The sequence below is a fragment of the Pezoporus occidentalis genome, unplaced genomic scaffold (genome assembly GCF_034315485.1).
Source record: "Pezoporus occidentalis ecotype Australia unplaced genomic scaffold, CSIRO_AGI_Poc_V1 ctg182, whole genome shotgun sequence".
Taxonomy (NCBI): Eukaryota; Metazoa; Chordata; class Aves; order Psittaciformes; family Psittacidae; genus Pezoporus; species Pezoporus occidentalis.
This window is the reverse complement of record NW_026913662.1, coordinates 2,337,891-2,352,708: the sequence shown is the minus strand read 5'-3', so window position 1 is coordinate 2,352,708 and position 14,818 is coordinate 2,337,891. Positions and strand designations below refer to the sequence as shown.

At 41.8% G+C, this 14,818-nt stretch overlaps 1 protein-coding gene across 2 annotated transcripts in view; it reads left to right on the top strand.

Moving 5' to 3' along the window:
* Nucleotides 1-14,818, top strand: part of ANO2 (anoctamin 2) — a 176,664-nt gene that overhangs the window by 52,206 nt on the left and 109,640 nt on the right. The window lies entirely within an intron of this gene.

Genomic DNA, 14,818 nt, shown 5'->3' with positions numbered 1-14,818 from the left:
GCTCCATCCCTGGCAGTGTTCAAGGCCAGGTTGGATGGGGCTTTGAGCAACCTGGTCTAGCGTAAGGTGTCCCTGCCAGGGGGGGTTGGAACTAGATGATCTTTAAAGTCCCTTCCAACTCTAATCATTCCATGATTCTATAATTCTATGTATTTCTAGTCTACAGCAAAACAATTTCCATTAATAACTTTAAAGGAATATATAATGCAGATCATGCAGATTGTACAGTGTAAATTGAAGGTTGGTTTGTAAGGATACTCCCTAGGAATTTCACGAACCTGTGTAAAGAAAACAGGTTTTTATTATTTTTAAATAAATATTAAAGTATGTTAATCAGAGTTTTAACAATATGATTTTAGAATTAATTGATTTTCTTTAGATCTACCGTCTGCCCAAAGCAGGGCTTGCTTGAGAACTAGATCAAATTATTCATGAGTTTTGAAACATCTAAGAATGGAGATCACCCAGTTTCTCTGGGCACACTTTCCAGCACTGCATCACTCTTGAGGGGGAAGAAATTTTTCCCCCTGTCCAGACCAAATTTTCCTTGGTACAACATACAGTCATTGTCTCTTTGTCTCAGCAGTGTACCTCTAATGAATTATAGCAAGTCAAGAAAATCCAAAGCAATCAAAAGTACAACAAAATTTATATAAAAAAACCCCTCTATTTCTTGTTGAATGCAGCCTTTACCACTTAGGAGCTCTAAATTAATTATGAAGTGAGTATGCTAAGGTTACTGATATCACAAAGAAGTGATTATACTTCTGAGACAAAACCTTACTTACCTCCTTGAAAACTGGCAAGTTATAATCTTCTTAATGGACGTCTTGAAACACTTGTAGATGGGATCCCATGTATGAACTGAAATTCCTGATAAGGGACCATCATTATAGAGGGGAGGTCCCCTTTCCTTATTACTATGAGATTACCTCCCCCTAGGGAAGTCAAGCAAAGCTAGTTCATTTTTAATTGTGGTAGAGATTATTTTAATTGGTGCTTCTAAAACACTGGTGCTTCTAAAAGCTTCCAGCTCATCAGCTCCTTCTAACCCATCTAACTTTTTATGTTTTCATTTCTGTTTCCTATTGCTAGGATTTCACCTAACTTCTTAATAGCCAACAGGCTACATTATCTACAGCAAGATTATTTTCAAATCTCCAAATGCATGTATATACTTACCTTGCTGTTAAGCCTAAGACTGGGAAGACATGGTCATTGTAAAGATTAAGACTGTATATAATAACTCTTTTTGCAGGAGTAAGTTGAAAAGTGTGTTAACCAAAATATTATTTATAGTGTATAACATGTAAATCAAAACTTGGGAGTTTCTGTTACTCAAATTGTCTGCCTGATATACTTCCTCCTTCCTTTTTTTAACTTTTTCAACTTCACAAGTGATGGATTCTGGTCCTTCATTGCAGCGTGCCTGTGTTGAGCCTGTCACCAGTTTCCCCCTGTACCTACACTTGAATGCTCTCTTCCTAAAACACAGCTGCCTATAGCTTTCTTGGCAGTTTTTAAGGCAATAATAGACCTCCAGTGTTCTCGAGTTTGACTGTCTCAGCATACAGCTGCCTTCACTTTCAGTGTCTTAGGGCTTGTGTAGTGCAGCACACTAGTCTATCAGGCCCCAAAAGTGTTATTTCTGGTTTGCTGTTTTACCTTTTTAGTTCTTCATCAATCTTCACCACAAAAAAACAAAACTGAGTATATCTGCTTACCCTACTTAGGATAAGGCAGTTTTAAAGTGGCAGTAAAACAAGAAAAGGGAGGTTCTGTTGAAAGGGCATTTTTATTGTCTTCAGAGATAAGTTTTTCTTCCTCAGCAAAAGTGTGGTTGAGATCAATTTCTGGTACAGCATTCCCCTAACTGTAGCCATCTATCTTACTTAATACATTAGCACATCACTGCCCCTTTCATCACAGTGCTTTGTAGCCACATCTTCAGCTCTTGAGAGAGAACATTTTTCTCCACATACTGTCTAGAACTCTAAGACCTGTCTAAAGTCTGTGGTGCCCTTTCTAATTCCAGATGTACACTCAAATGTTGTTCATTTTTTTATACTAACTTCGGAGTTACTGATCATCAAAGTGCAGATTCTCCTGTATGTTTTAATCGCTCTGCTTCCCCGACACTCCTCTGTTATTATTACAAACTAACATAATCACACGTCTGATCTTATTTTTTAATGTAATGTAACCACTTTGGCAGAAAACAACCTTGTAATATGTGATTGTCTCACAGGGATTGAATAACCTACTTGAATGCTTGGCTCAGAGCTGAGCCTAATCATTCCAGAGTAATAGTTTGAAAGAACCTGGTCTAGTGGAAGATGTCCCTGCCCATGGCAAGGGAGTTGGAACTAGATGAGCTTAAGATCCTTTCCAACCCAAACTACTCTGTGATTCTCTGATACAGCACCCCATTCCATGGTGGGCTGGCTGACCCAGCAGGTCAGTCTTACACTTCCCTGATTCATGAGATCCTGGAGAGGGTCCCTTTATACCAGGTTGGTAATGAAAGTAAAGAAAACAGTTTTTCTTGGTAAACAACTTAATGACTCAGTTCCCATACAGAAATATGAGAACACTATGCAGTTCTTCCCTGACTGTCTTTAGCAGGTCTGTCTTCAACATTCACAAAGATTCTGAGGCTATATGCAAGGAATTCTTTATAAGGAAAAAGAGAAAACAGCTTTAAGCCTGGGAAAGTGCAGTAATTGAACAAACATAACATTAAGGAGAAAAATGCCCATGAGCTTCACCAGTAACTTTGGCAGTAGTCCATCTAAGCTCCTTTCCAAACCTCTGATGAGAACGTGACTGAAGCAATAACCTGAGCATATCTTCTCACTAGAACCCTTTTACACTTTGGGTCCAAGATCTTTTTATAGTTCCAAGGAACAAAGATTCATTCCCAACATGAGGTACGTTCAACTTACGGTTCTTCAACATTAAAGCAGTAGCTACAGTGGGAAGTGCTATGCCAGCATCCATTCAGCCTTGGTGTTGTCTTTTGTGCCAATTTTTACAACAGAGAGCTTCCTGGACAGAGCCAGAAGCAGGTGGGATGAACTCCTAGTTGTTGTGAAAGGAACATTTTCTCTGTTATTATAATTCGTTCCCCTTTCCAGTGTCTTTGTGATCCCATTATCCCTCACGACCTCAGTTTATTTATGAAAGGACTTTTTATCATGTCACACATCCATTAAATGGACTGCATATTAAATGCTTGATGCTGGGACTGCACTTTTCATCTGCAGTTTTAGGGAGCTTCCCTTCCACCCCTGGGACTTCATGTCACAGGACTTACATGAGTGCTCCAGCCTGTGTTTATTTCAAAGCAGAGGGGTTTTGCTCATGGTGCATAAATCACTGAGGAATTTGTATTGACTTGTTCTGCTGGATGCAGGCCTGTGACTGCAGTGAGATGATTTACTTACAGCTCAGCATTTTGTAGAATTTGCCAGTCCTGGAGGAAGTGGTTTTCTTTCTCTGTTTTGGCAAGAGCTTGCTCTTATTTATTGGTGCTTGTATGAGAGATGGTATTTTAAAACAGTAGGCTTGTATTGCAGTGGTGAGGAAAACCAGATCCCTGCTTTCTGATAAACATAATTCCCTTGCTTCAGGTCACTGTCTAAGGACTAGAATTCCTTACTCCTTTAGTGGGATTTTCAAAAACTACATCCAGCAATGGATATGCACACCTACATCAGGATTTATGCGAAGCCAAGGTGCTAAGACTGAAGTTACTGTACAGTTTCCTGGTGCCTCCCCCTTGGACTGTGTGGTTTTGTAGGCAGCTAGAGTTCATTTTTATCTGTGTGCGGAACTGTCTCAGGCCAAATTCCACAGTATTTATGTATGATGACTAAACTTCACAGCCAGAAACTTGTATTTCTTAATGGACTAGAGCGATAGGTCCCAATGCAGGTATTTTTGGAGGTGATATCAGGATATTTTGATAGGAAATTAAGCTTGTTTTTTTTAAAGCAGAGAAATGGAAGCCAGACATGGGAATCCACAGCTGGAAACAAAAGAGAAAATCCTGCACAATTTTATATATATGCATGCAAATATTTGTAGGCATTTAAAGGTATGTATGGCTGGGAACTGCAGGGAGTAGGAAACAGTTGCTGCATTTGGATGGTTACAGGTCTGCTTCTCTTTCCTCTAAAATTGCTCATGACATCTTAATCACTGTAGAACGTTCTGGGTGTGTCAATGTGGGGTGAGAAGATGTCCTTTTCTCACTCCTTGAACACTGACAAGGGATTGAGACCATCCCTTGTCAGCACTATACTAGTCAATACTAGTTCATGGGGTTGTTCTTCCCCAGGTGCATGACTGCCCTTCTCTTTGTTGAACTTTATGATGCTCCTGTCAGCTCATTTCTTTAGCCTCTTGAGGTGCTTCTGAATGGCCCGCACGACCCTCTGGCGTATCAGCTACTCCTCCTGGTTTTGTGTCATCTGCAAACTTGCTGAGGGTACACTGTGCCATATCATCCAGATCATTAATAGAGATGTTAAAAGAGGACAGTATTAGACCAGCATTGACCCCTGGGGTACCCTGCTAGTCACCCAGCTCCAACAAGACTGCCGCTGATCGCCATGCTCTGGGCTGGCCATCATCCAGTTTTCAATGCATCTCGCTGTCTGCTCATTCCACCCATACATCAGCAGCAGCTCTATGAAGACCTCATGGAAGACAGTGCCAAATGCCTTATTGAAGTCCACATAGACAATACTCACTGTTCTCTGTGATCTACCAGGTCAGTCACTTCACCATAGAAGTTTATCGTTGGTCAAGCATGATTTTCCTTTAGTGAAGCCATGCTGACTACTCCTGATGATTTTCTCAGATTTAATGTACCTGGAAATGGTTTCCAGAATTAGCCACTCTGTCACCTTCCCTGGGACTGAGATGAGGCAGGTAGGCCTGTAGTTCCTTAGGTCATCCTTCTTGCCTTTCTTGAAGATGGGGGATGACACCTGTTTTTCTCAAGTCTCACAGTTGTCATCATCAAGCAAAGATTATCAAAAATGGCCTTGAAATGACATCTGCCAGCACCCTCAGGTCTTGTGTGTGCATCTCATCAGGCCTTATGGACTTATATATGTCCAGTCTGCTTTAGTATTCCCTGACCTCATCCCTTTCCACCAAGGCTACATCTTCCTTTCTCCAACCTTTCTCTCTGATCTCTGGAACCCGTGATTCCTGAAGGCCTGAAAGATAATGAACCAGAAACTTATGTGTGCCTTCAACTTGCAGGATGCATTTGAATGTGTTTTGTTTGCCATTTGTCACAGTCTCAGAAGTCTTGAGCACTAGCAGTTTAAATTTTAATTATGCATGTTCTGTAGGTCTCTTAGTGTCTCAAAATGACAAAAGGCAAGTCTTGCTATCTCAAGGAGTGCAGCAGTACTGTGACTGAAAAAGAATTTATTACACTTGGCTTTTAGTGGAAATTATACATCTCTTTATTAGCCACTAGATGGAGTATGTCTGACAGTAGTAATAGAGTGCAAATACAAGTACTTACTGGAGCAAATACGTAATTCAGTGTCTGTAGTAAGGTTAAGTTATATTAACTTGAAAAGCAAGAGAGATATTGTTATAAATCAAAGTTATTTCTGACAAGTCAGTATTTGAGCTTCAAACTCTGTTACCCTACATGAAGAAAATTGTGCAAATTATCTTGTGAAAAAAAAGATGAAGAAAGTGATAAATAACAGTGACCTCACCTCTGTTCAAGGTGAAAACTTGGGGAAACACCCCATTTGCAAGTAAAGAAAACCCAGAAAAGCTAGTGTTAAAAACACAGGAAAAAAAAGATTAGGTAATTTTCCTGACAGTCTAAAATAAAGGCAGATTCACTATATCATATTAAATAGCTTAGTCCTTATTTGTAGGAGCTTTTAGAGTAATTATGAGAGAAAATGTTATAACTGAATGAATTAGTTTCTTACATAGAGCATCTCTTGGTGTGCTGAGGTGTTTATAGAGTAAAACTGTACTCCTCTCCTCGTAGGCAACCTGTATTAACTTACATTAGTATTGACTCAGCCTCAGGTAGGCAGGCTGCCTGCTGTGGATTTTTAATTTGCCAGGTTTGGAGGGTTACTGACATTTTGATAGCTTAAATGTGCTAGAGAAAGTAAAGTAAAGAAAAGTAAAAAGAGGCACTGAGTGTATTACCTACTTTCAGAGATGCATAGAACATTTCCAGGCAAAGAACATCACCAACTGAATAATGTAATGCTTTCAAGAGCTGAGGACTGCTTAAGGTTAAGGATTGCTATTGCTGTACCTAAAGTGCTATGTATGAGTACATTATTATTTTTATATTCTGGCATGTCATATTCTCTTTGAGTCTAGCTCTCTGATAAGAGATCTCTTTAACTGTGGGGATCTGGGCACTTTACATACAGTAGTCAAATAATGCTCTGTAGAAGCACTGAAGGTTTGTTATCTCCCATATCAGAGAGGAGAATGCAGTTACAGTGCTTCTGATCAACCAGCATCATGTTTATAAAAAGTGGAAGCAAGGACAGGCAGCCTGGGAAGAGTACAGGGATGTTGTCTGGGAAGCCAGGGACCAGGTTAGGAAAACTAAGGCCCAGTTAGAATTAAACATGGCTAGGGATGTTAAGCACAACAGGAAGGGATTCTACAGGTACTTAGCAAATAAAAAACAGACTAGGGAGAACACAGGCCCCCTCAGGAAGCTCTCGGGAAAGCTGGCTACATGGGATTTGGGGAAGGCTGAGGTTCTGAATGACTTCTTTGCCTCGGCTGTCATGGGCAAAGGCTCTGACCAAACCACCCAAGTCTTTGAAGGCAGATGCAGGGACTGTGAGAATGAAGACCTGGCGCCCACTGTAGGAGAGGATCTGGTTTGAGACCATCTTAAAAATCTGAACGTGCACAAGTCCATGGGTCCTGATGAGATCCATCCGCGAGTCCTGAAGGAGCTGGCGAACAAAGTTGCTCAGCCATTGGCCATCATATTTGAGAAATCATGGCAGTCAGGTAAAGTTCCCAATGACTGGAAAAAGGGATAAAGAACTGGCTGGATGGCTGCACACAAAGAGTTGTGGTCAATGGCTCAATGTCCAGCTGGCAACCAGTAATGAGTGGTGTCCCTCAGGGATTGGTGTTAGGACTGGTCGTGTTTAACTTCTTCATCGCTGACATGGACAGTGGGATTGAGTGCACTCAAAGCAAGTTTGCTGATGACACCAAGCTGTGTGGTTCGGTTGATACCCTGGAGGGAAGGAATGCCATCCAGAGGGACCTTGACACACCTGTGAGGTGGGCTGATGCCAACCTCATGAAGTTTAACTGTGACAAGTGCAAGGTCCTGCACCTGGGTCAGAGCAATCCCAGGCACAGCTACAGGTTGAGCAAAGAAGAGATTCAGAGCAGCCCTGCAGAGAAGGACTCGGGGGTGCTGGTCAATGAGGAACTTAACATGAGCCAGCTTCAGTGTGCACTTGCAGCCCAGAAAGCCAAGCGTATCCTGGGCTGCATCAGAAGGAGCGTGACCAGCAGGTGGAAGGAGGTGATCCTGCCCCTCTACTCTGCTCTTGTGAGACCTCACCTGGAGTATTGTGTGCAGTTCTGGTGTCCTCAACATAAAAAGGACATGGAACTGTGGGAACAAGTCCAGAGGAGGGCCACGAGGATGATCAGGGGACTGGAGCACCTCCCGTATGAAGACAGGCTGAGAAAGTTGGTGCTGTTCATCCTGGAGAAGAGAAGGCTGCGTGGAGACCTCATAGCAGCCTTCCAGTATCTGAAGGGGGCCTATAGCGATGCTGGGGAGGGACTCTTCATTAGGGACTGAAGATAGGACAAGGGGTAACTGGTTAAAAGTTAAACAAGGAAAGTTTAGACTGGATGTAAGAAGGAAGTTCTTTCCTGTGAGGGTGGTGAGGCACTGGAATAGGTTGCCCAGGGAGGTTGTGAATGCTCCATTCCTGGCAGTGTTGAAGACCAGGTTGGACGAGGCCTTGGGTGATATGGTTCAGTGTGAGGTGTCCCTGCCCATGGCAGGGGGTTGGAACTAGATGATCTTAAGGTCCTTTCCAAACCTAACTATTCTATGATTCTATGATTCTGTGATTCTATGATTCTATAATTCTATGATTCTGTGTTGCTTGCTTAGGCAGTTGGTAGGTAGTCGGCCTTAACTTCTCTGTAAGTCACATTACATGTCTACTTATTATGCTTCTATTGTTTGTATTACAGTCAGTAAAGAAAGACTTTTTAATTTAATAATTCACCACCACAAACTATGCCCTTTCAGTTGTATTCTGACAATTTCCTGGAGTGGAATCAATAAGGTTTGTTAGTCTGAAGCTCTGTGAATTGCTAATCCTGGTTATCTTTACATGGTAAGGTTTTATCTTATGTTATTTTAAATTGAAGTTAATACACAAAACCTGTGATTCTATTCTCAATATTTTTCTCATTTTTTTTAATACATTAGAAATTAAGTATTCCTTTTCTCCATACACATCACCTTCTCCATAAAGAGTACCTTGTTATTGTGTTGATTGTACTTATTTCTGGAGCCAAGAGACTAGGGGAAAGCATTGTTCTACATCTAAAAAACTTTCTGTTCTCTAAGGTATTGCCATATTTTGACTGTTTGTTTTTGTTTTTGTCATATAGTAGTTCACAAGTAGTGTTTCACAGTGCCTTGGAAGAAAATATATCTGTGGTTGATAAAATCTGTAATTTAGGTGGGTTTTGCTCCAGATTTCATGTACCATTGGAGGACACAGCAAATATTTGTTAACTAATGTTTTCAAAGACAAACTTCAACTAAGAGGGATTAAATGGCCCCTGTGGCAGTTTGCTTCAATCTGCTTTCAGGCAAAAAGGGTAAGATTTGTAGTTTCTCTGTTGGCCTTTGGTGAATGCTCCTAGTTAAAAGCACTGTGGATGCCTCAGTGCATTACTTGCTAGAGAAAATACACAGAATATGAAGCCTTTCATAGATATCAAAAACCAGGCTGTGGCTCTAAACATTTTTTCAGGTCTTACTGATATGGTAACAACTGTTCCAAAGTGAGTGAGGGATGTGGCCACAAACACAAATTTTAGAACTAGCTTTCAGCAGTTGGGTTTGGTTTTGAGTTCTTGTACAGGCTTATCCACTATTTTTACAAACCCTTATAACTCATAACCCTCACAAACCCACAGACATTCTCTACTGCACAGTCTTGATCTTCATCTCCAGTTTAGGGAAAAACATGTACTCTTACCTTGGACAGAGGCTCTTTTCTTTGTTTTCTGTATGCAGAAAAGTTGACCTTTGTAATGGACTTTTTCTTTCCTGCCTCAGACTCAGCTGCATTGTAATTTAGCTGAGGTTCTGTGGTTGTTTTTTTTCCTCCTCTTAAAGTTTTAATGAAAAAAGATTTTCAGTCTCTTGGCAAGTTTTTCCAAGGGGTGTTGTCTTCTGCCAGGATCCTTTCTTGGCTTCCATATTGCTCCATTTGGTGCACTTTCTTTATATCTGGATTTAGCACTGATGCATTTCTTCTTGGGACTGTCTGGACAGAATATGTGCGTATATGCTGTCAGGCACAAACATGGTAGAAATCTCCAGGATCTCTGGATGCACAGCAACCTCAGTGCTGCTGCTGAGCAGTAATTTCACCCAGGTGTCTCAGATGGTTGTAATAAATGCTTGAATCCTGCCCTGAGAAAATTTTCAAATGGAGAAAAAATGACAAATCCAGGAAAGCTTGTACATAGGCAACTCTACCTGGAGTGAAACTGTGGGGTATACGGAGATGTTATGTCCGATTCCTGGTTCAGTTATAGTGACTGGGCTTTTTTTTATACTTCAGCAATCTTTCTGAAATAATTCTACAGTTTTGAGATGGAAACTTCAATTTGATGGTAACTGTTATCTCAGAAACAACGAAAAATATCCTATGTTCTGAACTTAATACATGCTAGAAATTCTATGTTTGTAAGGGTATTCATTGTTCTGCCTTTGGTTTAATGGTGACAAAACCTCCTGAAGGAATTAACTGTATTCCTTTGCAACAGGTTCCTGTTTTCTCCACTGGTGTGTCATAGCTGTTAATAGGCCTACACTGAGAACTGGCTTGCTGTGGGTCAGAAAGCAAATGCATCTGGGCTGGAAGCTGGAGAGGAAAAGAAAATTTTCTAACTGGCTCTGGTAACAGAGATGTTCTGACATGATACTCTCCTTTCAGAGGACTGCTTGTCCTTTCTTCTGACAGTAGAAACACCATAATTGTGCCCAAAATCTGTGTGAATATGTTTATTTTGAAGGCAGACGTAATATATGTGACTCGTTTGACCATTTGCACAGGGGAAAGCCTACCCAATTGGTAGCTGTAAATCAGTTTGGTTTTGCGTAGAAACTATTTCACCACTACAAGTGTGAAGGCATGAATTGTGGCAAACGAAAAATCAAATGGCCTAGAATGGGATATGGAAATTCAAAAACTGAAAAGTTTTGGACAGATTTCCCAGTTAGGTGACTCAATATCCACAGTGTCTTTTCCTTGCTTTTTAAACTTTGTTCCTGAACAACTCCAGAGTTCTTTCCAGTGTGTGTCATGCACCACATGCTTTATTCACATTCCAGGTATCCCACATTTGTTTTCAAAGAGTCAAAAACTAAGGAGTTTTTTAGTTCTCTCTTTCTTCCCCCTTCCACAAATCTTAGTCTATTTATAAATTGCACAACTTGGCATGGAAGCACTGTGACCAACGTGCAAGCATGGCATTTAATTATCAGTTATTCCTTTTGATGTTGGTTTGGCAACCAGAAAGACAGAAGTGCATTGCAGATGTCTGGTTCAAGTGTTATATGAGTGAAGCAGAGGGAACTGAGTAAACATTTTCACTGTGTCCTTCTCAATACTTCTTATTCTAACTCTGCTATGAGAGGGAATACACTTCCTGTAGGTGGTTGTTGTATTTATTTAATGCTGTTTCTGATCACTTTCTTGAAGCACAACTTTTGTTCAGCTTCTGAAGGAGTTATGGATAATTTGGCTGAATCCTTAAATACATGATTCTTACTCTAGATAACTTAGTGCTTGGTAGGTGGCCATTTTATCAGTGTTCAAAAAGTCTTCCAAAGTGAAACGCACAAAACTTTGCCTTGTACTGTAACAACATACAGAACAAAATTCTTGGCAGCTGCTTCTGATAGGAGCAGTGTATGTTCACTATTAAACCATTTACCCCTTGCTTTGGATGGGAATTGCTGTTCTCATTGCGTATGCATTTACAGAGGGACATTTCTCTACCTTAGAATACAGCTGATGTGGAAATAAAGCTCATGCAACACAGAGGGCATACTTTTTTTTTGTGGTACTCTGCAGTGGGCCATCCATTACTAATCTAATCCTTTTGAAAGGATTAGTCCTTAACTTTGTCTGGCTAGATGTGAACTTGATGTGAGTTAGCTACTGAGGTAAGGCAAAACCCTCATCTCAATACTCCCCTTTCTCTATGGCAGCATAAATCATTAGTAATTCCTTGAGGATAATAAAGCAAGACTGGTTTTACCCTAACATAAATGAGAGAAAATGGCAAGATCTTGGTGAAAAATTTGTAAAAATTCCTTTTTTTGGTGTACGCCTCATCAAGGAGAACATGCGGATGAAGCACTCTACAGACAGATAGGAAAAGCCTCACGCTCACAGGCCCTTGTTCTCATGGGTGACTTCAACCACCCTGACATCTGTTGGAAGGACGGTACAGCCCGGCACAAGCAATCCAGGAGGTTCCTCCATTGTGTGGAAGACAACTTCCTTCTGCAAGTAATAGAGGAGCCGACAAGGAGAGGTGCCATGCTTGACCTCGTGCTCACCAACAGGGAAGGGCTCGTTGGAAATGTGATGCTCCAGGACAGCCTTGGATGCAGCGATCACGAGATGGTCAAATTTGAGATCCTCAGGACAGTGAGAAGAGCGTGCAGCAAGCTCACTGCCCTGGACTACAAAAGAGCAGACTTTGGCTGCTTCAGGAACCTGCTTAGGAAGGTTCCATGGGATACAGCCCTAGAGGGCAGGGAGGCCCAAGACCGTTGGTTGATATTCAAGGATCACCTGCTACAAGCTCAGGAGTGTTGCATCCCAACCAGAAGGAAGTGCAGCAGGAGGGCCAGGAGACCTCCTTGGATGGATAAGGAGCTCCTGAGGAAAATTCAGATGAAAAAAGAGGCTTATAATAAGTGGAAGCAGGGAGAGGCGGCCTGGGAAAAGTACAGGGTCGTTCTCCAGGAAACTAAGGACCAGGTTAGGAAAGCTAAGGCCCAGTTAGAATTAAACTTGGTTAGGGGTATTAAGGATAAGAGGAAGGGATTCTACAGGTACATAGCAAATAAAAAACAGACTAGGGAGAATGTAGGCCCCCTCAGGAAACTCTTGGGAGAACTGGCTACAAGGGATTTGGGGAAGGCTGGGGTTCTGAATGACTTCTTTGCTTCGGTCTTCACTGGCAAAGGCTCTGACCACACCACCTAAGACTTGGAAGGCAGATGCAGGGACTGTGAGAATGAAGACCTGGCGCCCACTGTAGGAGAGGATCTGGTTTGAGACCATCTTAAAAATCTGAACGTGCACAAGTCCATGGGTCCTGATGAGATCCATCCGTGGGTCCTGAAGGAGCTGGCGAAAGAAGTTGCTCAGCCACTGTCCATCATATTTGAGAAATCATGGCAGTCAGGTGAAGTTCCCGATGACTGGAAAAAGGGAAATGTAGCCCCCATTTTCAATAAGGGGAAAATGGATGACCCGGGGAATTACAGACCAGTCAGTGTCACCTCAATGCCTGGCAAAATCTTGGAGCAGATTCTCCTGGAAGGCATGCTAAGGCACATGAAAAACAACAAGGTGCTTGGTGACAGCCAGCATGGCTTCACTAAGGGGAAATCCTGCCTGACCAATTTGGTGGCCTTCTATGATGGGGGTACAGAACTGATGGACAGGGGTAGAGCAGTTGATATCATCTACCTGGACTTGTGCAAAGCCTTCAACACTGTCCCACGCTTCAGCGTGCTCTTGCAGCCCAGAAAGCCGAGCGTCGAAAGAGGTGATCCTGCCCATCTACTCTGCTCTTGTGAGACCTCACTTGGAGTACTGTGTGCAGTTCTGGTGTCTTCAGCGTAAAAAGGACATGGAACTGTTGGAACAAGTCCAGAGAAGGGCCACGAGGATGATCAGGGGACTGGAGCACCTCCCGTATGAAGACAGGCTGAGAAAGCTGGGGCTGTTCAGCCTGGAGAAGAGAAGGCTGCGTGGAGACCTCATAGCAGCCTTCCAGTATCTGAAGGGGGCTTATAGGGATGCTGGGGAGGGACTCTTCATTAAGGACTGTAGTGACAGGACAAGGGGTAATGGGTTAAAACTTAAACAGGGAAAGTTTAGTTTGGATATAAGGAGGAAATTCTTTCCTGTTAGGGTGCTGAGGCAGTGGAATGGGTTGCCCAGGGAGGTTGTGAATGCTCCATTCCTGGCAGTGTCCAAGACCAGGTTGGACGAGGCCTTGGGTGATATGATTTAGCGTGAGGTGTCCCTGCCCATGGCAGGGGGTTGAACTAGATGATCTTAAGGTCATTTCCAAACCTAACTATTCTATGATTCTATGATTCTATGATCTTACTCTTCCCATAAAGAAAACAGTTTCTTCCTTTCATTCACTGTAGTCATTCTATTTTTTTTTTTCCTTTCCTTTTTTTTGTGCAGATATTTATGGCTCGTATGTTCACATTTGAGAAACTTATAAGTTTGCTTTTATAAGTGAAATAGCACTGCAATTTTCTAACATGAAACTATTGACTCTAGTAGGGGTGGAATGCTTCCATCCTTGTGAAAATATGCCAGTGCGACTTTCTTAAGAGTTTTTTAGGCAGGTGCTACAAGGAAAGCCACTTCATGGTATTAAAGTCTGAGGCCAAAATTGCTGTGTATAGATGTTGTTACAGGTGGTCACAGGTGTCTACAGAGGCTTGACTGCTATTGAGAGCAATGGGAGAACAGTTATTAGGATATGTCAAAAAAGGAACATGTCCATATTCTGTTTTTCGGGCTTGGGTAACTCAGATAAACTCATCATGCTTTCAAACAATGCCATTGTTCCTCCTTAGATTATTTCTCTTTCTGGCACACTGGTGGACTGAGCTTGGACACAGAAGTCTTAATTATTTTTCTTTTTTAAAACAGTTAAGCCACAGAACATTGTTCAGTTTTCTTCTTGGCAACTGCTTTTTATCCATGCTGCCAGGACATTGTTGAGCTCCTCTCACTTTCTCTTGGCATGGATGCAAAGAGTAACCCTTTCTTTATAGGTTGCAGATTGCATTTACCACTGGAAGGCTTAAAAATTCTAGTAGAAGCCTCACGAGCCATAAGCTTCAACTTCATGGACCCTGGTCAGCTGCTCTTTACTGTAATGTTTCTGACTTCTAATTCACTCTAATTCACTTTCTTTGGTAGTTTGTATCCCTTTGTCAAAAAAAATAGACAGCTTAGAAGAGCTTAGGTTGTGAATTATTTTCAAGTCTGCTTTGACCTATTTGGAACACATTACTAGCTATTCATGTTGCCCAACTCTACAAATAAGGAAGCAGTAAGAAGATAATCAGAATAATTCCCCCTCTCCTTCTTGTTCCATGTGCTTAAAATGTGGCCAGTCATGTTTGCCTTACTGGCAAATTCAAGGTGTGTCACTTTCCAGTCAGGAGGAAATCGGAGAGCAAATCAGTTCCCCCTCTGCCCTGTGCTGCTTCAAGGCCATTGCTGTTATG